We start from the raw sequence: 24,969 nt of genomic DNA on the forward strand, positions 1-24,969 counted from the left end.
ACACACACACACACATGCCCAAGCACACAAAGCCTGTGGAATGGTTTGTGACTCTAATGGCCCTTCCTTTGGGGGTACTTTTAATTGTTTGGTCATCGTCTCCATGCTCAGTGTGTCACAGTCAATAAAGCCACATTAGAGGAGACAGAAGGTGAGGGGTGAGGGGGCCGACACAGGGGGTTAGGACCCCGGCGTGGAGAGAATATAAAGCGTCTAAACCCTCCCAGAGTGGCATTCTCCTGCTATCAGAGCTCTGCTGAGGACAGGCTGTCACTGTGGCCCATTGTGAGGCCAATGACTCATTCTTACTTGGGGAACAACTTTAAAAAGTCTCAGGGCTTTAAAAAAAAATGGGGACAAACCTCTTGGATGTTCTTCAGCTGATGTGTTAGTGCATTTGCATGTGTGTATGTGTAAAATGTGAGTAGGCCAAAGAGCAGTGCAAAACTATATCCTTCATTTACCCAATCTGTTCCAAACATCACATAATTCTTCATCAGATATCATTTACCTCTAGCAAACCATATAATTTTTGGTAACCTTTGCTAATGCGTGTAAAAATAACACAGAGCCTCTCAGGCAGAAAATAAACCAAGCTGAGATTTAATTTGGCTCATATGTTGGAGCAAAGGGCTCTTACATGCATGGCTGCTGCTCTTTATTTGATATAACCTGCTTTTAAGTTGCTGTCAGTGATAGCCATAACATGTCACCAGAACCTGGGAAGTGTGCGATGGTGACTGCGATAACCCTGCGCTGTGGCTGAGCCTTGGAGATCCCCGGTCTTAACTGTCACTCTCTGCATCTGCAGACCACCAAGCTAGTCCTGTTGACCTCCCTGTGACCTGCTCCACCTCACTGTCATGAACTCTGCTCACCACACACCCTCCGATCTGTCTAATGCCGGCCCATCCACCGGTCCTCCATGAACTTAATACTACTGCTATGAGCAGTTATGAGTTTTATGTTTACCTTGAGCTCTAACTGTATCTGTGCATGTAGTCATATCCTACTGTGGACAATATACTCCATAGATCACTGGTAACTCTCATCCAGCCTTAAACTCATTTTAATGCTGTTTAAATCAAGCTATTGGGTAAAATCTCAATAGTTTTAGGGGGACTGAGCTAACAATTTAATGAAAATTTAAAAAATGATAATAAAACAATTTAGGATTATTTATTCAAGATCATTTTGGATTTGAGAATATGTAGTGAATGAAATCTATTAGTAAAATATTGACTTTTTAAATGGCTTCAGGAAACCTTGTTGACTTTTTTACTGACTGTTCCTATCCTATGAACAGGCCTTCACAGACATAAGAGAATGACTGGAGCTAATCATAAAGAGCACTGATGTAAGAACTGCCACTTTTGCCAGAGGATGACTCCCTCTTGAAAGGAATTCCTTGAACCAAAACTCACAGTTCAGTTGGACACTGACAGCTGCATGTTCATGGTTACATAGTACTATAGCGTAGACACCTAGTGTTGTGCACCATGACCTTAACTGTCCTACACAAACCAACAGGTTAGCTGTCTGACTCAAGTGTTAAGATATGCATGCACATGACCATGCACTAAAATTGAACACTCACTGGACCAACAAGGCACCAGATGGATGGCAGTAACTCAAAAATAAGCAATTTAACCTTTAGTTGTGCATGTAAACATAGTTCCAAACTTAATTTGCAAATTGCTGCCTGTGATATACATTAGATGTGTAGTCAGAAATGGAAAAATGTGCTGTACTTTACACTGCCAAGGTTTTAACATTAACATTAACAAATGACACATCATGAGACAGGACAGTTAATCATCCATTTTAGTAGCCCCTGGGTTACTTATTATTTCATCATTCATTAATGTGCAAGTTAATAATTTTCTTAACCTGTGTGTTGTTAGTGCTATTGCTATCCCTCACATAACTAATTATTTTACAACTCACTTATGAGGGAGTTCATAATTTTCTACCTGATGGCTTTATACTTTAATCATAATTCAATTCAGTGTTATTTGCATTGTGTCAAATTACAATAAAACTTATCTCAGAGCACTTCATATAGGAAGACTGAGACTTGATTAGATTGTCCTATAAAACCCAACAAATCCCACATAAACAAGCTTGACACAGAGGAGAAACATTGCTTTTAACATAATAAACCTCAGACAGAACCAGGCTCGGGGTGGGTGGCTGCCTCGTCTGGATGGGGTGAGTGGGGGGGAGAGAGAAAAGATGAGTTTGGGTACAACAAACAAGCAAATACTGGAGGAAGAACCCGCGGGTCAGGAACTTTCAGCTCCAGAGCCAGAGATACTGGTAGAAAGATTCAGGGAGATAGAGGACACAAAGTTAACCACATGAAATAGAGGTTTAATAAGTGAAAGCATTAGGAACAATTACAGCTATTGGTGTAAAGGTGAGATTAAGTAAAGTGTTCTTGTGAGTTTGTAGCCGCCAGGAGACTCCGGGGGGGGCAAACAAAACACAAAGCAGATTGTTGGACTTCAGTGGTGCCCCTCCCTGTACTTTGTCTAAGGACAAGTCTCTGGACACATTACTAAGAAGTGGTTCTTGGACGTTCACTCCATATAAATCCTGGTCTTTTATGGGCCTCTGCTTTACTAAAGCTGTCCCTCCTCTCTCATAATACACACAGAAACCCAGTCTGGGCTCCACTGGAGGGGTCACATATCTCGGGATTCAAGACTTCCAGTGTGTCTTTTGGTGCAATAAATATAAATAAGTTGCATATTTTGTTCTTATCCCTCTATGTCTTACAGATGACATTCCTGCACAAGTTATCAGAGTTTCATTACAACAGTAACAGTAACTGGAGGATATTAACATGATGGATTAGTACAGTAGTTGAAAATTAGAGACCAGACAGAATCTCAGTTTGCTCCTTGTCTTGTGTGGCCTTTCGTTTAGAACCCACCTGCCAAAATAATTTATGATCCTGTTAAGAGAAACACTGCCCAGGATCTTGAAGGCTGAATTTGGCCCCAGTGCTGCCACAATATTTCACGATTATCAGACTATCCCTGGCGGCATCATAAAACACCTCATATTACCACACTTCCATGTCTGTCTCTGCCTCAGACTTTTTTTTAAACACCGTCTCTGTGGTGGGTCACGATTTAGAGCACATTCAGGAGGCTGATATTTGCATCCAAAACCCAAACTGGACGATGTCAGGATGTTATTGGATGCTGCTCAAACTCAGCTTCAGATGGCAGATGCATTGTTTTTTCAGTTTGTGTGTACTGTATGTTTTGCTGACAGTATCGCTGATGTAGAAAGAAGGAAGTTCGAGGTCGCTAAGGGACTGCCCACATGAGTGTTTCTCACAGAAGTGTTTTACTGGCAGGTCTTCCACTAAAGCGTATAATACGTTGTGATTTTAGCTGGCTGTAGACGGACTGCAGTTTGTCCAGTCAATGGCACTGTTCAAGGCCTCTCCATCTTCCTCTGTGAGCAGAGCTGCAACTAGCTCGTAAAGCTGCTCATAAACTGACACTAACAGAGCTAGCTCTGCCCAGATACATAAGCATCCAAAGCAACACACAAATGCATTAACTACACGACTTTAACTACGATTTGAAGCACCCTTTTCACCTGAGTGGGACCATCTGTGTGCACATGATTAAAGAGGCTTTAAACTGATAAATGTTTGAACTTAACTGCATTAAAAGTTTATATTAAAATGTCTTCTTTAAAGTTTGCACTTAATGTCACGATTTAAGAGGTGACCCATGAATCACCCTAAAGTAATTTGACTGAGAGCTCAAAATCTTCAAAATCAACAAAAGTAAGTGGAGGGCTGAATTAAGAGATGAAGTTTAAAAACCTCTTTTGTGAAATGGGTGAGTTATAATCTTTCAGAGTATGTGGAGATTGACCTGTCAAGTCTGCACTGCACGGAGCAAGGGCTCAATATTAGCTCAAATAATGCCCTTTCTGTATTAGTTAATCCCGCTATTATCTGAAATAAGAACGACTGCCTGGACCCAGTGACTGCTTTGGCTGGGAGTCTGTTTTGTGTCTTTGCTTACGGTTTTAATTGTAACAAGCTGAGGGGAGAAACCAGAAAGACTGAAATCTATTATGCCAATGTCACTTGGGCAAGCATTCCCATTGGAACATCACAGCGAAAAAGGTCTTTAGGTGCAGATTCCCACCAGGATGGCACACAAACACGGCCAGCAAAGCCAAAGGCAGGTCTAAAGAGAAACCACCTCATTTTACTGGAAAATTGTTAAATTGAGAAATCTATGAAGCACAAAGATTGCAATCAAATGGAGCAACAAATGAAGCAGACAAAAGAGGTCAAAGGTTTTTGTTTTTTGCTGTGAATGGAAGCACAGTGACTGAGGGATGAAGACAGAGCAGCATTTAAAGGCCCACAAAGCTGTGCATTAAATAAACAGGGTTACGTCCTTCTCCTTTGGGCCCAATGAAGTCCATCAAAGAAGATGGTAATGCCTTGCTGAATGGACGCAAGGACTCCCAAACTCCTGCCTTTTCACTTCGTGTGAAAGAATGTAACATAATAACCCCCCCCCCCCCATGAAAACAGACATAAATTGAGCTTTAAATATTTTGTGCCCTGGTTACAGCTTTAAAATCATTTTGGGGTTGCCATGTGGGCTGTCATTATTCGTGGTAAGTTAATAAGTCATGTTGTGACCTCAAGTAGTATAAACACAAATATAGGAATCAATAAATGCCGAGGGGCAGAAACACTCCCAACAGCAGTGGAAAATGTGTCAATTCATTATCTGTGTCTGCTTCTCTTCCTGCATTAATACAGATACTAGTTGTCCAGTCAATATTTTAAGAGAACTTAAGTGAAGCAAGAAATATTAAGATACCGGTAAAAGTCCTACACTCAAGTTTGAACAAACATTAACCTATGTTTACAATTTATAAGTCATTCATTATTATAGACTGTTGTCCATAAAGTTGGAATAAAATATTTTACCTCTTACCTCTTTCTTGAGAGATAAAGTATAACTGTGGGACTCAGTATGTGATTGTTGGACCTGGTCAAAGGGGATCACTGATGTGTGGTAATAGGATTAAAAGAGAAATGTGTCTGAAAACAAAACTATTCCAACTTTATAAGCAAAAGTGTATAGTACTATTTACTGGTTTCACTCCCTTTCATAATAAGTACAGTAGATGATTCTAAATTTCAGAAATAAAATTCAATGGGAAAAATAGAGTGGTTTTGATTTGTTATTGTATTAGACATAGTTTGTATTAGGGATACACAAAAGTATGCAGCTTTGTCTCCGTCCTGATCTCTGTGATGCTTAAAGACACACACCAGACAGTTGTCATATTCTCAATTTAAATATTCTTTCTAAATGGAATAATGTAATAACAATGCACATATGGCTGTGAAAAGGTACAAAACAGGGGGTAGATTTCACACTACATGAAGTTCCAAACAGATATTTTCACAGCTATTTTCTGTTTTAGTGCACACAAAATAGCACAGAGAAAATCTTGTTTACGATGTATAGGCTCAGAGATAGTGGGCCAGTCTGGTATAGAGACAGGTGTTCCCTGCCAGCTTGGCCCCAGCAGGGCTGCTGCACAGACGTAGATGCAGCTTGTTTCACTCTGCAAAGCATCCACATTCCAACTACTTTTAATTTTACAAGAGCCCAGGGCCACTAGACCCTCTCTGTCTCTGGATCTATACGCGTCTGGACCTGGATGCTCTCCATGGACCCGAGCCTCATATACACACACACATACATATGACTCTGTGTAAATACCACAGGCCAGACTCAGCTAGGGCCAAACTGGGTGGCAGTGTGGTGCTGGCCTTTGGTGCCACTTAGACATCTGTTCATTTTGCTGTTATCTGCCATCGTGCCTGGAGGTCAGCACGCCACTTTGTTAGGGTAAAGCGACAGAGGAAAGTGCATGTTGCTGTAGTGTCGGCTAAGGGCGACATTTGTTTCAAATAAAACCTCAGTAGGAATTGTTTTCTGTTGTAGGTGAAGAGTCAAGGCTACTCAGCAGTTATAACAGGGTGTGGCTAAATGATGGTATATCTCTGGTTTTCTGGAGTGTAACTGACTGTGAGACATGTTCTCTCTCTCTCTCTCTCTCTCTCACTCTCTCTCCTCTCTCTCTCTCTCTCTCTCCTCTTTCTTATTTTTCAGCTACATAATACTTCATGCAGCAGAGTGTGATCCCTCTTCTCCTCCATAATAAATGATTAAAACCGTCATTAGTGTTAGGTGATATGACTGCAGTGGAAAAAAGTCCTAGAGAGAGGCAGAAAAGAGAGGAAGAGGATGGAATAGAGGACAGGACTGGACAAGAGAAGTGGTGGGGGCTGGGGGAGGGGGCAGGAAAAGAGGAAAATGCAGAGTGCGGTGAGGGAGGGGTGGAGAAAGGAAAGAATGGGTGGCAGGAAGCAAAAACTTGGAGTGACATGAGTGTGGTGAAGGGGAAAGAGAGACCGTGGATTAACTGAGAATTTGAAGTTTAATGTTGATGACAAAGGCGTGCATCTTTGCCTATGATCCTTTTTGGTAGTGAGAGGAGGATACAGGAATTTGATGAAAACCCCCCATCTCTTCAGTGATATGGAGCAGAACTCGAGGGTCTTGACCTGCGGATATGAGTCCTATTACCGAATCATCTCTAATCTGTTGTACAATCCTCCTCTACTAGCCCTTAATTATGAGAGCAACTGCTCCTAGAGCTGCTAGTTAAGAGCTGGAACATCCTGCTCAGGCTCATTCATCAGACAGGGAGGTCCAGTTCAGACGAGCAAATTGAGGTTTATTTGCTTGAATGCAAAAAATCTACAGAGCACACTTTTCTAAATGTGGCAAACTTGCCTTCTGCAGTTACACCTCTGTCTGAGTCTGTGTATGTGTGTACACATACATGTGTGGGTGGCCTCAGAAAAGCAGATGTTACAGCACAGTGCAGCTGTAAATAGAACCACTCTAGTTTATTCGTCTAATCAATGATTTACAGCAAACTACTCAGAGCCAATGAAGTGGTTCAGCTGCATGAGCAGGAGCTTGGCTTCGGCCAGCACCTGTTATCTTTGGCTCTGATAGCGTATTTATCTCCTTCAGGCCACAAACACCTGAACGCTAAACATGGTTCCAAGTCCCATGAAAGATAAGATAGAAATAACTGAGGCCAAAAATGAACTTGAGTGGCTGAGACACCGATATGCAATAAAACCCTACCTACTGTTTAATGATTTACTATAGAATTATTTTAATTATCTTCAAATTACAAAACTTGATCCAATGACTAGCTTTCACAACAAGTCCCATGTGTTTTTACCTTGGACTTGGAGGAGCTGCTTTTAGTTTAGTTTAGTTTTTATGCTTAGATTAAAAAATGTAACACTCTCATCGCTCAGCCCTGTGATGAACTGGTGACATGTCCAGGGTGTACCCCGCCTTCGCCCATAAGTAGCTGGGATAGGCTCCAGTGACCCCCGTGACCCTAATGAGGATAAAGCGGGTTCAGAAAATGAATGAATGAAATCGTCGCACTTTAATCCATTGTCAAAAATCCCACTTCACTCTGTGCTTGTGTTTTTTTTATTACTGATTATAATCTAATTTTAATCTCTTCATTTCTAATTTTAATCATTTACTACTGTTTTATGTCACTGTCACTGACATGATTGCATAATGGGCATCAACTCTCTATTTTTTGAGTTTAAATGAAGTTATTAATTCAACTAAAAAAACATGACACTCTTTGCACGTCTACCATACTCATCAATGTCTGGTACACATTTCAAGTTATTTACAGTTTTTCAGAAATTATTATGCTGATGTCCAAGTCACAATTTATGATTAATTTTATTTTCATTCATGTCTATATTAATGTTGTTACTAATAAACCTGACCAGACACAAGGTCTACACACCATATTTACAATCCAATATTGCATCAGTTGCATTTTGTTTACATGTAATTATGCCTATATATAGAGTCCCTGTCAAATAAAAGTTTATTGTAGATTTCCATCCAAAGAAAATGATAATTACTTTCACAGTCATATTAATGTCACTTCAAGAGCTGAACATAAAGGGCTGTGATACATTTTCTCGTTGTCCATCTACCTGCCAAATATGGCCAAAGTACATAAAATCTTTATTCATTTAGAAAAACATATACTTTAAAAAGACAAAGAATGAGTATAAGGAATGATTTTCATCTTGTGGTGTTTTTTTGTGACAGGCATCAAGGGATCGTCTTCTAAGTGCGACTGTTAAAATCAATAATCAATAATTTTGCGCTATTTCCATCCACATAATGGTACCTAATCAATAATTCACTTTAAAAGCTTTAAAACACTGGGTCTGTTTTGCTAGTGCAGATACTGTATGAAGGTTAAAATGCCACAGTAAAGACAGAGACAAATAAATACTCAAGTAAAGTCCACCTGAAAGTGTACTTAACCAATAGACCAAACATCCACTGGTGACCAAAATCATTAACTGATAGAAAAGGTTAAATAACTGTTGATCCACTTATCCTATCAATACATGCAAATAATTGGTGTAAAATGCAGTTTGTCATCATGTCATTTTGGATGTTCAGAGGCTCTTCAGTTACCATGGGAACACTGCCACCTTCTACAACACTGATTCACCAGTAAAACCCATTGATTTTGGTCAATGACAGTGGATGGAGATGCTTGGTTTATGTTAAGCTAATGACATATTTTCTGAAAAAAGTCACTTTTTCCCCCATTTTCTCTGTTTTAGATATATTAACCTGTAACTTTAATTTGAGCTTTTATGGACATCAATCATGATCAGTAAATTAAATGTAGGAAAATACCTGATTTTCACTTAAGAATGCAAAAATACTGAGCGTAAACTCAGTTAAGCATAAATCACGTAATAAAAGTTAAAAATAGAGAAAAAATCATTTGGGAACTGCCATATAAGTAGCACTGGGTCTTTATGGGTTAAGTATAGTACCAAAGTATTTGCACTTACTTGGTTACTACCATGTCTGCTACCTACTAACCTCTGTCAACGCTACCAATGATCTACCGTCACTTATGACATGACCTGTGTGAGACATGACTCATTCATAACTGATATGAACACATATGACACCATAAACCCCTGAGCTGTGATTATGTAAGGCTGGAGACACACTTTCACATTCAACACGCCACAGGTAACGGGTCACGCCCCTCCCTCTACACCCTCCTCTGGTAAAACAGTGGAATGTCTACATCCACCCCCAGCCCTCACCTCTCAGCTTTCCAACTTCTTATTATGTGTAGTTGTTAGTGGTTTACCACATGATTAATGCTTGTTGATGGTTGCTCACTGTCTCTTTATTGTCAGAGGCCTAGAGGCAGGAATCAGTACATTTATGTCAGCTGGAATTTTAGAAGAATGTTCCTGAGAATAGTGACAACTTGGTGCATGTGCAGCAAAACCACACAAATTAGAGAAAGAGGCAAACGGAGGAGATGCTATCTAGAATGTGCAGACTGAGCGATTTTCCGTCTCTTCGTTTTTGACAAAGAAAAGCAATTAACAAGCCATGAGGAGGCTAATACTTCTCATTACAGACCTTTGACAGCCTTAGCGAGACACCATAGAAAAGAAGAAATTACACTAGGGTGCACGAGGAGAAGCAATAAATGTAAACCTCAGCTACGTCGTGCAGTGGTTTTAGATCCATCAATGGACCTACTACAACGTAAATTAACTTCTGTGTGGACTTTCAGCTATACGAGACGAGCATCTGCAGAACACAATAAAATGAACACCTGTGTAACATAATGCAATGCAACACAATACCCACGCAATACTACACTACACAATGTTTTATCTAGGTTAAGCTTCATTCATAGGGCGTGCTTTGTGATTTTGTTGTATAGTATTAATGACATTATACCACAGGATAATCTTATACATTCCTATCGGCATTTACTGAAAGTTGTCTACTGTCAGTAAATCTTGCATGTGCTTGGGTCTGTATTTTTTTTTTCTGGTCTTTTGTTGATGTTAGCAAACTGCATTTCTAAGCTAACAACTGTCTCGTTTGTCTACATCTATGATAACAGCCTGTGCAACTATTTGTAGGAAGAGGGATGTTTTATCTGCTTACTGTCATTTCTGAGTTCTTCTGCTCACCTACAGAGACAGTGCAGAATACAGCAATAGCCATAGAGTGAGCTACATATGTAACCACACATGCATGCACACATCTTACACACTGAACCTTTAACCTTTTAACCCCTGATGTGTCAGTGGTGAACATTCTGAATGTATGATTTATTTTGAATATTCATAAAAATTCAATCATTTGTTCAACAGGAGAAATTTCAAAACATGCTGACAAAATAGACCTTGTTCTTTCCATAGACATCTGAGCATGCTCAGTGCACCCCCGTTGCCTGTGTAATAGGGGAAAAACAAACAGCAGTGAGTATGACCAACTCGCTATTAAAATACAGTTTGGGCATCGTTTTTCTTGTCGTTTTTTTGTTTTTACTTTTGTTTGTAGTGTAGTCGGGATTTTCCTTTATTTTATTTTTTTCTTTTGTTTTTACAAAGTTTTGACCGTGTAACTGCTTTTTGGAGTTCAACCAGGTGCCAAAAAGCAGCTGGACTGATTTAGAAAAAAAGAACCCCAAAACAAAAACTACTGAGCCAAAACTGATGCACAATCTGAGTGCCTTATTTAGTAAAAACCTGTAAATCTTCAATTTCTCTCTTTGTCTTTTTCTGTTATTCCATCCTGTTTTGACCCAAAAACCCACTGTAAAGCAAAACCACTGAAGAAAAGGAACACAAGCACATACTTACAGCAGCTTTCATGACACTTTTACAGATGCAAATTCACAGCAGAATGTTTACCTGAAGTCTTATCAGGCCTTGTTGGCCCGTGGGACTCCCGAGGCAGCGGATGGGTACCGGAAGGCCAAGCATGCTGCAGCTCAGGCGATTGTGGAGGCAAAAACTCGGGTCTGGGTGGAGTTTGGGGAGACCATGGAGGAGGACTATCGGTCGGCCTCAAGGAAATTCTGGCAAACCATCCGGTGCCTCAGGAGGGGAAAGCAGTGCGCCACCAACACTGTTTACAGTGGAAGTGGGGAGCTGCTGACCTCGACTGGGGATGTTGTCGGGCGGTGGAAGGAATACTTCGAGGATCTCCTCAATCCCACTGCCACGTCTTCCATAGAAGAAGCAGAGGCTGAGGTCTCAGAGGTGGACTCGTCCATCACCCAAGCTGAAGTCACCGAGGTGGTTTAGCAAGCTCCTCGGTGGCAGGGCACCGGGGGTGGATGAGATTCGCCCTGAGTACCTTAAGTCTCTGGATGTGCAGGGACTGTCTTGGTTGACACGTCTCTGTAACATCGCGTGGCGGTCGGGGACAGTACCTCTGGATTGGCAGACCGGGGTGGTGGTTCCCCTTTTTAAGAAAGGGGACCGGAGGATGTGCTCCAACTATAGGGGGATCACACTCCTCAGCCTCCCGGGGGGAAAGTCTATTCCAGGAAACTGGAGAGGAGGATCCGACCGATAGTCGAACCTCGGATCCAGGAGGAACAATGCGGTTTTCGTCCTGGTCGTGGAACGCTGGACCAGCTCTATACTCTCCATCGGGTGCTCGAGGGTTCATGGGAATTTGCCCAACCAGTCCACATGTGTTTTGTGGATCTGGAGAAGGCTTTCGACTGTGTCCCTCGTGGTATCCTGTGGGGGGTGCTTCGGGAGTATGGGGTCCGGGGCCTTTTGCTAAGGGCAGTCCGGTCCTTGTATGACCAAAGCAGGAGCCTGGTTCGCATTGCCGGCAGTAAGTCAGACCTGTTCCAGGTGCATGTTGGACTCCGGCAGGGCTGCCCTTTGTCACCAGTTCTGTTCATAATTTTTATGGACAGAATTTCTAGGCGCAGCCAAGGGCCGGAGGGGGTCCGGTTTGGGGACCACAGGATTTCATCTCTGCTTTTTGCAGATGATGTTGTCCTGTTGGCCTCATCGAACCTGGACCTTCAGCGTGCACTGGGGCGGTTTGCAGCCAAGTGTGAAGCGAGCGGGATGAGGATCAGAACCTCCAAATCCGAGGCCATGGTTCTCGACCGGAAAGAGGTGGTCGGCCCTCTCCGGGTCGGTGGGGAGTCTTTGCCCCAAGCGGAGGAGTTTAAGTATCTCGGGGTCTTGTTCACGAGTGAGGGAAGGATGGACCGTGAGATTGACAGACGGATCGGTGCAGCGTCTGCAGTGATGCGGTCGCTGTACCGGTCGGTTGTGGTAAAGAAGGAGCTGAGCCGAGAGGCGAAGCTCTCGATTTACCGGTCAGTCTACGTTCCTACCCTCACCTATGGTCATGAGCTTTGGGTCATGACCGAAAGGACAAGATCCCGGATACAAGCGGTCGAAATGAGTTTCCTCCGTCGGGTGGCTGGGCGCACCCTTAGGGATAGGGTGAGGAGCTCAGTCACCAGGGAGGAGCTCGGAGTAGAGCCGCTGCTCCTCCGCGTTGAGAGGGGCCAGCTGAGGTGGCTCGGGCATCTGTTTCGGATGCCTCCTGGACGCCTCCCTGGGGAGGTGTTCCGGGCATGTCCCACCGGGAGGAGACCTCGGGGAAGACCCAGGACACGTTGGAGAGACTATGTCTTTTGGCTGGCCTGGGAACGCCTCGGGGTCCCCCCGGAAGAGCTGGAAGAAGTGTCTGGGGAGAGGGAAGTCTGGGCATCCCTGCTTAGACTGTTACCCTCGCGACCTGGCCCCAGATAAGCGGAAGATAATGGATGGATGGATGTTTACCTGAAATAATGTCCCAGGGGTTAAAGGGTTAAAGGTAGAAAATACTCTAGGAAATGTTCTGTAACTATTACCCTTAATGTTCAGAGGAAGATTGAGTATTGTAAATGTTGCAATAGGACACTGTGGGTAAGACCATGACTTTCACCATTAATGACCCCCCTCCATTTCACTACTGACCAGCTGCTTTACGCATTGTCTCGCTGCAGTTAATAAACCCACAAACTGCAACGATAATGAGCTTGAAGGAATGTCACACACAGCGTCACCTATGAGTGTACACAGAGAGGAGAAGAGAAGTCTTAGCCGGAAAAATGTCTCACCTCAGCAACAGGATAGTAAAGTTCAGTTTAGGACTGCTCTAAAACAGAGGCTGTGTCCTAAAAAGAACCCTTGCCATTATGTTGAATTTAAGCACTTCCTACTGCTGGGAATTTCTGTGTATGTTCGTCACATGCCAAAAATGTCACTCTAAGATTTTTTTGTGGTGGAGTTTGTTGTAATTTCAGTTATATATACAGTCTATGTCATGGGTAGCATTTAGGTGAGAAAATGACTAGTTAGCTTTTTGATTACACAGGCTGAAGCAGTTTTCTTTCCTCTGCCTCTCTCCTGGACTTTCTTCATAAGCAGAATGCAAAGTTCTTCCCAGAGGTCTCTCCTAAATCCAGCTCATCCATCACTGTGATCTCTATTATGGAGCAAGCTCCCTGCCATGGTCAAGAATCATGATAACGAGACAGCACAGAAACAGATGTGCGCAAAGGTGAGCGAGTGCACACCATAAGTGCACTGCAAATGGAAAAGGTGAGCAAACACCTTTATTTATTATGAAGGCTTTTATGAAGTAAAGGACTTTTTAGGGTTCAAGGAGGTGGAGGGCAATCACTGGTCACACTGAGCGCTGCAGCTGAGCCACAGTTATTTTCACTCTGCCCTCGTCCCCTTCAGGTTTGACTTTTAGCACATACAGTATTTAATCACAAAGTAATGGCCTTCAGGTTGTCTGTCATCTTTAATTTGGCACTGTCACGCTTTTCAGGCCAGTACACAGCTGGGTATTTCTGGCTCACCTCTTTGCCCTCTGTTTAATTCATCTATTTACTGTGAGAACAGAGTACATCTTTTTCACCATCAAGAGAGGAAAAACTCAACTTCGTTTATGTTTGTATGTGCTTTACTACCTCATACTAATGCCTCTTTGCTATTTTGACTCAAACACTGAACTACCTCACATGGACTGAGTACCTCTGGGACGGAGCAGCCATCCCTATTCTCAGGTTGTGTGACCCTATTGTCTCCCTTTTGTTTTCAGGGCTGTCAGGAGGGAAGTGTGATAAAGTTCCCTTTTCTTTGCCTGTTTCTATGTTTGACTGTCTCTGCAGTCAGCCGGTTGGTCTCCTCCTGCTGCGGGGGGACTCTGGGCACACAGGCGATTGTTTTACCCGAGGTTACAGGAAGGTCAGATCCAAAATCAATAAGGAAACAGCTCTGCTGCTCTAAACTCTATTTCTGCCAAGCAGGATCCTCTGAGAGGAGCTGGGATATCAGGAACCCCAAATGGGAGGATCGTTAACATGACAGATAGAGGGAAGAGGAGGGATGAGAGGAAGAAACGAGAGGAGCGAGACAGAGGAGAGCTGTTACTTGTGTGAAATGCGAAACGCACAGGTGTAATGGAAGTGTAGTGTTTTTTTGAAAACATTTCAGTACTAAGCAGAATTTTATCCTATGTATCCATTTTCCATGTCAAAGTATACTCTATACAATGTAAAAAGTATTGCGTGTGAGGGTTTATTCAGCTCTCCAGTTCTGTAGGGATGGAAAAAGCCTGCATGCAAGAAATTAATATGAAGCTTTTCAGTGGTAAGGCATGGTACACGGGTGTGGTAACAGTTTATATAATTCCGTAAAATTCAATCATAAAATTGTCGTCAGAATTTCACCTCAGACTGGAAAACAAAAAAGGCTCAGGGTGGCTTCTTCCTGTGGCTATTCAAATGTTGTGTAAAAAACACAATGCAATAAAGTTCACTTAGTGTCTGTGTGCCTTATAGGAAACCTCAGGGGGCTGCTTTAATGTTTCCATCCTCCTCTGTTTCCTTGGAGCAGAGCGGATATTACATATTGGAAGCATATAGTGAGTTTATAAAATCTCACACTGATTATGAGCAGTGGGAGCCCTGCAGGATGTTTCCAGTTTGGGACAAAGGCATCGAACATTGGATTTAACTTCATGGCTTAAAAAAAAAAAAAAAAAAAAAAAGACATCTGAATAGCTTCTGATTCCAACTCCTGCACCACTGGAGAAACTACGTTAACTTCTGATTGTTTTTATACATTTTATTTACCTACAGATTTGTAAGTGTGTATGTGTAAATGTATTTATTGCCATGAACCAAAGTGTTGTGTTGTATTTCAGTTGCTTTGTAGGGCATTTACTTTCCTTTTGGTGTTCAGTGAAGGTAGATGAATATGAGTGTAGTCTGAACTCTGCTCATAAATTGCAGTCAGCATCAAAGTGTTGCTACAGTGTAGTTCCAGCCCCACCTGCCTGTGAGTCGTCTGTATGGTATCACCCAATGCAGCTTCATTTGACTGCACTACGTACTCGGGTCTTGCTTAAATATCAAAAATAAGGACATGCATACTCAAATATTATGACATGAGTTCATCACTGAGCTCTTGTCTCAGGGTTAAAAATGAAATGCACAGAATTCAATGAAATAAGACTATAACATTATCATTCCAGTTGTACATGAAATTATAACTGTCTTGAAAGTAAGAAATCTACTTGCCTCAGTCTTTAAGAACACTTAGATGATCTGACTTTACCCAAGATCAAAAACATTAGTGTGCCAATATGTTTGTGTGTATAAAGAGGAGAAACAAAAACTGCTGGTTAATAAGTGACCTTGGTCTGACAGTCTGCTACACTGCATTTGACCGCTGCTCAAAGGAGATCAAATATTTGATAAAATCTAAAAACATGGAGTCAACATGGAAAATTCCAATTCAGGTAAAGCCCTACATTCCTCCACTGATCCACTCATAAAAAATTCTTACAAGAAGAATGTTGAATATAAACTCCCAAGATGGCAGCTCACATTTATCTTCACAGAGAAATTAGCTTGAAATATATAAGGAAATCCCACTATAGGCTGTCACTAGTATTACTGCAGTATGCATTCTGACCACTGGTGGCAGCAGTGAGCACACTGTGGCTCAGCCCATCTGCAGATGATGACTGATTCAGATGCTGTTTGTATATAATGTTTGCATAACCAGTCACTACAACGGAAGTGTTCCTAACCTGCATCAGCCAGTGTTTATAGACAACAGACTCGTGCCAAATAGAATCAAATAAATGTCACATGACCGCGCTACGCCATAACTTCAATTTGTTCCCACTGTAGTTTGAAACACTATCAGTCAGATGTTCTTCACCTCTCTCTCCATCCTGTTTGTCTCTGCATTGAGCTGTTCTGCTGACAGCGCCCCCTACAGGTTTGGAGCACTTCCGTTGCAGTGACTGTTTATGCAGCGTTTTTCATTTGCAGATGTTTTCTTGGTTTGAATTGCTTTGTGCTTTGCATCGTTTCTCTGTTTACAGAGCATTTGATGATCATGCATTTGTTTTTGTGTCTTGAGGCGCATTTTTTCATTTGCACCACCTTCCTCTTTTTGTACCTTGTTTAGACTTGTGTTTGAGTTTGTGAGTTTGCATCGTTTCTATACTTGCAGCTGTTTTCTCTAACTGAGACGCATTGGGCCGTTCCAATGTGCTTGGCCCGTGTCAGCCACCGTATGTGTGACCAAATAGCAACATCTGAGGTCGAAAAATGAAGCCAATCCATTTACAGTTTCTGTAATGACTGCTGGCTCCCAAAACGAGTCAATCCTGATCGACCAACCATACAAAAAATTGACAATTTTACAACAGAATAAACATGTTTACAGCCTGAAAATGGGTCTAGTCTTCATAGTTATTCCTCACATTCTTGACAGCTGTTCATGAAATAAATTTTTATGTACCTTTAAAGGATATTGAGTCTTAAAGTTCTACATAATTAAGGATGTGACCACTTTGAAGCTACAGTGATAAGACCATCAACACAATAACAGTAATATTTCATGTTCATTAGTACTTTATTACAATACGAGGCCCTTTAGAATCACTTCGCTACATTAGCTCACATTTACAATACAGTATTCTATGAATCTGTCGCTCAATTAATGTTTTAAACACTGAGCAAAGTCAACTGACATAAAGCACAACTGCATGTGTTAACATTTATCAAGTGCTTGGAATTTTGCATATTGCACTATTAGTGGTGTGATCTGTTGTCTGTGTATTTCCCTTCTAAGCCCCACACTTTTATCCAAATATGGCACCTTTTGGCTCAAAAAAAACTATTATTTCTACTACTACTACAACTACTACTACCACTACAACTACTACTACTACTAATAATAATAATAATAAATAGATGATCCAAGCAAAATGCCAAACTTGAGACTATAACTGCTGGTATGATACAAATATATAATGGTATCATGGTATCATAGTAGCTACATGCACTTAATTTACAGTTAGTGTTTTTGACTTTACATAATTAATGCTGACTTAGAGAATCAACTCATTTTTTTCTGTAGTAGGATCATGATTTTTTTTTTTATACTTGCTTTAAAGTTAACAAGCATTCTTCATATGTACCCATCCTGGATCAAGGTTCATTTATAGTTAAAGTTGAGCTGCTAGGAGGGCAGTAGAAATATACTGCTTTTCAAAATAATTTCATAAACATATCATCACATTTCATTCTTGTTGCTTCAAGCTTATTCTAGTTTGATAGTTCTCTGTCACATTGTGGAACAAATTCAGATGATATTTTGGGAATAATGCCATCCAAGTGTTTGAAGTCTCTTTGTGGTAATCCCGACAGTGTGCAGATGATTGGTTGAATTTATTCAGCGGTGTTGAGACTGCTTTCGAGAAAACAGCAATTACAGTAGATTGTTTTGGTGGCATTTCAGTTTAGTGTGAGTGGTTTGGCTGAACCAGCAAAGCAAAGGCTGTGTGATGCGTGTTTAGTGAGTTCTGACATGGTCCAGATCTCAGTTGATCCTTCTCTATTGAATAAGCACATGTCTTTGGGGACAAGAAGATTGATGCTGCTCCCATTGAACTCTGGGATATCCCTGGCCTTGGCTGGGCAAAATTTCGGGGTTTGTGGGTAATGGGGGGAAACCACTTCCCTTGCTTGTTAAACAAGACCATTAAAAGGCATTATGAGCTGGCCTCTGGAAAGGCTTTTGCGTGTCATTGCTAGCATCTGTTGGAGGGTGTTTCTGGGGTCTCTTGTTTCTTTTGATTATTTCAAAATACAGTAATTCTGCTCCAAAGTGTTATAGAATTCACTGGGAAACACTGAGGCAGGGATGCACAGTGAAGAGGAGCTGCTGTGACAAGAGACAACAGTCATGTCAGACTGTCTGCCCTCAGTGAACCATCAGTGACATGGAGGAGAATGATCAGAGCTGACAAATCTTTAATTTCTCAGAAGGACTTCAAAGCTTTTCACTGCTTACATCCCATGATCTGAACCATCCAAAGCCATGTCCGACCCCCATACAAAAATCACATGTTTTCAAAGGTACACTAGCAGGATTAAGGTTCAAGTGGTGTGGAGGTTTAAGGTGGCTTAACTGCAGCAGGTGAGGCCACATATACAGTATATTTTCACATGCAAAGTTTTCACCGTGTCTTCATTACTGATGCTAGTTTTTCTGATTTGCTTTTGCAAGAAATGTCTTCAACCTCAACCATGAATTCATTTGTTTCTAGGAAACAGCTGTTGTTGCATCCAAACAAAAACTGCATTATTAAAACCAACATTTCTTTCAGTTTGCACATAAATTGAGCCATTTGAATAATGAAACGGTCATAGTTGTGGTTGAAAAAGGCAGGAGACTGAAGCCACAAGAGAAAAAGTCTCCAAAAATGTGTTCACACAGGAAGGGTGGAGCAGAAGTGTTTAGCAGTACATAAGTCCAACAGCTTGTTTATACAAAATATGTATTCCGATAAGCATCTACCACTTTTTCTGTTTATTAACACATCAGTCCTTCTTAAATTCAAGGACTATGACATATGTCTGGGGATGGGAGTGGATATGAATGGATCAGTTTGGTTAGTACCATGGCCATTCACAATAAATTCCACTTTTACATCCTTATCACTTTTCTTTGTTGTATAAAAGTAGACATTCTTCCAGCACCATGCCTGCTTCTTGTAGTTTTCCAGCAGTGTAGACTCTAGAGTTTGGTGAATAGTGTTGTAATGCACAATAAAAGGAACTGGTGTGATTCTAATAGATTAAACAATATACAACCATATCTACTTCTGTCCCATGTCCTCTTTCTAATTCCATCAACGAATGTTTACTCCAGAACTGATGTTGCCTAATAAAGCTTACGGTAAATGTTGATGACAACATATGTTGTTTTCATCAAGAAATGTGTTTTACTGTAGGCGTGGCACTCACTGTATGATTTAATAATTCATAGCACTCAACTTTCATTCATATGTTAAAACCAGGCTCAGTTTTAATAAAAAGCAGCTGGTGCAACTGGCAGGAAGCAAATAATGGAAAAGATTAATTTGGGTGATGGGATACTGAACATTTGTGTGTCTGTGCTCCTCCCCAGTTCCTTTATTTAGGACAACAATAGTCAGTCAGATAACCACAAACAACTGGTGCACGTTCAATAAGAGGTTATTGATTATACATATGGATGTGGACTGTGCGCTCATCACCGCAAATCTGAAAAACCTTCTTCCTATGTATTTTCTGAATGACTGTCAGTTTACATTGGAAGTCTTTCCCTCATTATTATTATATATGTGTCCATCAAAGTGGATTTTTTTTTTTATTTTCTGTGATACATTGTGGCTTGTGATCTTGGCAGTGCAGTGATAGTTGAATTCTTGGACGACCTCTGCTTGGGTTTAGTCCAGTGCAATGGAAAAGAGCAGGAACCCTGGAACAAAGTTCAAACTGCAGGTCTGGAACACAGTGGAAAAAAAAGGGTTAATGTGATTAAGGTTGTGTCTGAATAGAGACTTCCCTGTTAGAACTCTGAGGGAGCAGGATTAGATTTGTCATATGCACAGAGGAGCCCTCACTGTGGTTGTGCACACTTCACTGCTCAGGAGGAATCCGTGAAGTGAGTGTCCGTGCTGTTTGGGATGTTCAGAGTAATATGAGGGCAGTGTCAGCTGGAGAGGTGCTGGGCTCCATTCCCAGAAATAACACACTTGTGCGCATGAGAATTACCAGAATGCTTGTATAAGTGAGAAAAGGCACCAAACCCAGAAGATGTAATATAATCTGTGTTTTGTAGTTTGATCCCTATGTGAGGGTCATTTACTATGCATGTTAACAGAGAATGAGAATGGCATTACTTTTCCTTCTTCCCTCTCTCTCCACTGTACCACCATCATCATCATCCAGTGGCAGTGGATGGCCCTCTTATTAGGTCAGCTGAAAGTGGAAAATTAGCACAATTCCCCCAGGCTGGGATTTATCCCACATCTCTTCCAATTAGCTTCCTGAGCTTCTGGAGATAATTGCAGTGTACAGTGCAGAGACAGGAGCTCTCACAACCTCGCTGCTGCTGTTTCTGCTTCTGCATTCCCGTCTTCATTCCACAGACCGTCATGCACTTCCTCACAGAAAAAAAGAGAAAATGAAAGATAGAAACTTAGGGAACTGAGAGAGTAACTATAGGATCAACATCCCATCTCTCCTGGTTAATCCATCTTGGAGGCGGGCCCATCCCTTGAGCCCGGTTCTGTTAAGTACTTACATACGCTACCAAGAGTTTGGAGTTGGGAGAAGTTTTGCATGTGTTGTCATTTATAGCGCTATCATCTTTAATAACGGGGAGGGATTAGCGCCATTGCCTTTTGATCCTATAATCCATAGTCCTCAAAATCCCAAACTTTATCGGCTTGCCTCTCTGCTGGACCCGCTGATCTGCTGGGAAAGACAGAAATTGACCTCAAATGAGGCGCTGTCCTGTGAAATCTCAGACAGGTGACAGCAGTAATTCATGGCAGAGAGGAGAACAGTTGGCCTAATGTGGCCATGGGAGATGAGCCTGTTGGCTCATATGAGGCTGTTGTCAAGGGAGATTAAAGGACTTCATAAATATGCCCTTCCGTTTTGTGTTGCCATATATCACTGGGCTGCATTAATCAGCACTGGCCCTCCATAGCACAGTAATTGCATTGGAAGATGAAAGCCAAGGGACTTCATCTTTTCACCTGTACCATACATCGCAGCATATGATTTGTCACATATGATTCATGTCAGATATGGAAATATCATAGCCTGTCCTCCATCCAGTACTCATAAAAACAGGATAACACATTGTGCATTTTCCTTATTTACAGACTGGTTTTTATCAGGATTTGCTCAAACAATACAACTATAAATACTTTTAAAACAAGACGATGCTATGTTTATACTGACTTTATAATGTCAGGTCAAAACCACAGCTGACTGTGTTGGAAATGAATAAATTTACTGTAAAAACTGTGAAGAAAAGAAGACAAAAAAAAAAATAAATAAATAAATGAGGAGTTGGAGCTTCCACAAACCAAATGTTACAACTGGCTTGCCTTGCTCTCTCCATTACTGTGACATGGTCTCTCTCCCAGGATTGATGTTCCACTTTCATTTATGGCAGTCCTCCTCCTCGCCACCGTGCTTGCGTAGAAAGGCAGTAGTGTCATTTCAGCGTCTAAAACAAGCAGCTCGTGATCGCACACTGGAACTAATTAACGAGCCAGGCCTCCATTTATGTTAAGCAATGTTTGAGAGCGGAGAACGACAGGAACTTAATTACATGGTTCCGCGTACAAGAATAGCCGCTAAAGGTTTTCAACTACGAAGTGTGCAAAGGGGTGCGTGTGTGCTGTCACTGAGTGGATATTAAAGTCGTGTGTCACATTGTTTCCCTCGAAGATTTGCAAGTATCGTATTTCTCGCGGGACATGTGCAGGGTGAAGTGCAGACAGTAAATTTATTCAGCCCTTTTCTCATCTACAGTGAGGGGCATAAGCTGTTGACGCTATGAGTTAATGCTGAAAATGAAGGACCTTTGCTAAGTAATTAAGTGTGTTTTGTATCCTTGTGCGATGTGCAGTGTTGAAGTGTGTGGTACTACGGTTCTGATATGTGTGTGTGTGTGTGTGTGTGTGTGTGTGTGTGTGTGTGTGTGTGTGTGTGTGTACGACCCCCTTGGGTTATTGGGGGAATGTCCTGAAGGAGCAGAGAGGAAGTGAGGATGAGGTGAGCTGCAAGAAAATGTAGCCGCCATAAAACAACATGCCGACTTGAAATACTCCTCTGAGAGATTTACAAACTTAACGCTGGAGAAAAGGAACATTGGTTTGCTTGACTTGCTGTTTTTTTGTGCGACTGAGGGATGCTATTGTTGTTTCATTCAAAACAGGGCAGAGTTGATGGGACAAGAGGCCTGTAAAGGAGGAAATAATTATCCAAGAGTCATGTGATGAACTGCGATGGTTTGTGCTCCGTTTCATCTTCTTACATATAAGCCACAAAGACCCGATCCTCCACCGAAAACTCTGCTTCACCTTTCCTCTGTGCGTTACTTCTGCTAAAGCAATAATCGGCAACTTTTCACATAAACTCACAGTAATGGTGATTCAAGAGCTTCAACATTTGCTGCTGATAACCTATAAAGTAGTTTCTTTTTTCCTGGGGGTTCTGCGATATGCATTAAATTTATGAGCTCAGCGATTATAATTGATTTATAAAAGAAGAGAAGAAATCTTTAATATTTAGTCACCATTTTCTCCATTTGGTGCCAAAAGTATAAGAAGCAAGAGTCTCATTTTTAAGCACGAGGCAACATGACTCCAGAGTCTGAGAGGAGATGGTGACAGTTTAATCTACTTATGGAAACATTTTTGTAACTTTAACCCCACAAATCCAGTGGAAAACATACACTCTGGAATATTCTGAGGATGTTTATATGGATGATATACTGTACAGTAAAATGCTTTGCCATTACTGTAGTTTATGTTTAGCAATAAAAGTTGGACCTGTTAGTGGCAAATGTGGACTGAGTTTATTTTCGAGGAATGTGGAAAACTCCGGTGGGTCACATGGTCTTGTTAGTCCAACACATTGAGACAGTTTGTTATTTATGATGATGGATTCCAGCGTTTCAGTGTTCACCTGCAGTCTTGACCAGCAGGAACCCTCAGACCAGATTGGGTAACCTCCGGCAGTGCAGGGTGGACAAAAAGGAAAAGACGGTCTGACTGGTGACGACAGCTTGGTTTTGACGCAAGATGGAGGATGGGATGACTTGGGCGTGTAGGTACAGAACCCAAAAAGAAAAAAAGAAGAAGCAGAATTTGTAAGAAAAGACCTCTGTGTCTTAGCTTGGGAAGGGTGGTCAGCCTTTTCTCATACTTCCCCTCACAATAATGATTCTGGAGAAGCTGCTGCCAAAGCCGCAGCTCTTATAGAGGAAACCGTGACCAGCTGTGACGCAGCTGCCTACGCTTGACACTCCAGCATCACTGAATGAATAATTGCATTCAACACGGTGTCCTGACCTGGACACCGAAGCCCCGATACCCTCTGTTTATCTGCGGTCTGCATGCTCTCAGTCCATATCTATTATCTGACACTCCTTTTACCTTGGCAGCCTGTTACCATCGCAAAACAGTGAGCAGCATTGTTTGGCTTTATGCGATCCATGCCCACTTACAGCTGTCAGCACAAAACCACATGGAATTCCCCCGTGCTTTGGTAAATGTCACATCCAAAAGGGAAAGTTTAGAAACATGACTTTTACTCTTCAGGAGGCTACTGTGCGGAGGGAGGCTGTTTGTTGTTGTGTCCTAAAAGTCTGCGGGCCCTTTGGTCCACAGTGCGCAGGATATGATGTGTATTTTTGTCAACCCGTGATCAGTGACCGACCTAATTACACACTAATCAATCAAGTGTAATGAGTCTGTGCCTGGCCGGGTGTGGCCCGCTCCACCCCTAATCCACTGCATCTGTTTAAGGGTAATTCCACAACCCAACTTGTTTAACTTCACACGCCACACTTTTTTTTGTTGTTTTTGTCTATGTCTTTACCATATGACCTTTCCATCATACAGGTCCTCTGTTTTGGCAGCAAAGAGGAAATTAAGGTTTTTGATCAGTGTCTGATGTGGAGACAATGCAGCAGAAACACAAGAACCTTCTGTTCGAATAATATGAACACACCTGTATTACATTAAACTTGCTCGACTTCTATAAAAAAGAAATACACTGCACAAACTCAGCTCTCGAAAACAAGAAAAAAAAGCAATAAAATGTGGGAAATATAACTTAAAGTCAGCAAGAGAATAGAAAAATGTCACTTGTAAAAATAATATAAAGTTAAAAAAAAACAGTCTCATTGAACCCACAGATATCATAAAAGTGCATCCAGACTGAGAACAAGTACATTTGTCAAATGCAAAGAAAAGATTAAGAAATATTTACTGAATGTATGAGGAAATATGAAAAAAAAACATCTTTGTTCTGTACTGTATTTTGTCTACAGTGTAAGAATGCACAATGGCACAGTCCTTCAGATGATAAGGATAAGATGCTTGAACTATATAAACAAACTTCAAAGCAGTTTTGTATGTGTCTGGGTTAAACAAATAGTGTCACAATTCTGGTAATTCTAGTGTTCAGACACTGGTCATATGCACATTTATGTATATGAAACTATCACTTATAGGCAATTACCAAGAAAATAAAAATGTAACTGAAATGATCTAACATAAAAAACTGCCTGGTAAAAAGTAATATACTGTCAAAATTAAGCATGTATTGCCTTGACTTAAGACGTTTCACCTTGATTAGAGTTCAGTTGTGTGCAGTGTCTTTAGCTGAACTGTTATTGCTGGACCACAAAGCCATTCCCACTGTGCTTTTAAAAAGTGATGTGTGTCTCTCCTGTGAACTGGAGGAGTGTCCCTTACTGAGATGATTCATGAAAAATCGTCCCTCTCTTTGGCTAAGTGAAGCAATGCAAGGTATACAACAAATCTGGGAACAATGAATGCATTAACCTTT

At 41.5% G+C, this 24,969-nt stretch overlaps 1 long non-coding RNA gene across 1 annotated transcript; it reads right to left on the bottom strand.

Annotated features, from left to right (window-relative positions):
• Nucleotides 1-10,796: 10,796 nt before the first annotated feature.
• On the bottom strand, nt 10,797-12,837 carry LOC115417701 (uncharacterized). Its single transcript, XR_003935189.1, has 2 exons — nt 12,806-12,837; nt 10,797-10,894 (listed from the first exon to the last, which is right to left on the bottom strand). It is a non-coding gene; the product is annotated as an uncharacterized LOC115417701 (long non-coding RNA).
• Nucleotides 12,838-24,969: the final 12,132 nt, after the last annotated feature.

This window comes from Sphaeramia orbicularis, chromosome 4 (assembly GCF_902148855.1).
Source record: "Sphaeramia orbicularis chromosome 4, fSphaOr1.1, whole genome shotgun sequence".
NCBI classification, from domain to species: domain Eukaryota; kingdom Metazoa; phylum Chordata; class Actinopteri; order Kurtiformes; family Apogonidae; genus Sphaeramia; species Sphaeramia orbicularis.